This window comes from Phalaenopsis equestris, unplaced genomic scaffold (assembly GCF_001263595.1).
Source record: "Phalaenopsis equestris unplaced genomic scaffold, ASM126359v1 Scaffold232974, whole genome shotgun sequence".
Classification (NCBI taxonomy): Eukaryota; Viridiplantae; Streptophyta; class Magnoliopsida; order Asparagales; family Orchidaceae; genus Phalaenopsis; species Phalaenopsis equestris.
This window is the reverse complement of record NW_018250931.1, coordinates 219,605-219,983: the sequence shown is the minus strand read 5'-3', so window position 1 is coordinate 219,983 and position 379 is coordinate 219,605. Positions and strand designations below refer to the sequence as shown.

At 50.7% G+C, this 379-nt stretch overlaps 1 protein-coding gene across 2 annotated transcripts in view; it reads right to left on the bottom strand.

Annotated features, from left to right (window-relative positions):
• Positions 1-379, bottom strand: part of LOC110038495 (ribonuclease E/G-like protein, chloroplastic) — a 112,152-nt gene that overhangs the window by 88,355 nt on the left and 23,418 nt on the right. The window lies entirely within an intron of this gene.

Below are 379 nucleotides of genomic sequence, written 5' to 3'. Positions count from 1 at the left end.
TTCATGTGCATAAAAAAATTCTTGAGGGAAGAAACAGGAACGGCCGCCTGCCCCGTGAGTAGAACCCCCGGAGACAGCCGCAGCATAACTCGGGGCCATTCCCCCAAACCGGAACAAAAACCCCACGCGCGAACACTGGAGATAGAGCAACGGCGAAGGGAACTCAAATCTCGAACAGAAACTGGGAAACGACAGCGGTCCGGCGAGCAGGAGCGAAGCCCTTCGTCGTCGGGAACGAAGACCGAAGGACGCAAGCAAGCTTGTCATCTGGCAGGAAGGAAACGACTCGCGAGCAGAACGAAGACGAGAAGCCCTTTGTTGTCAGGTATATTTATATGAGCAAAAACAAGTCTATATATATATATATATTATAGTCCTT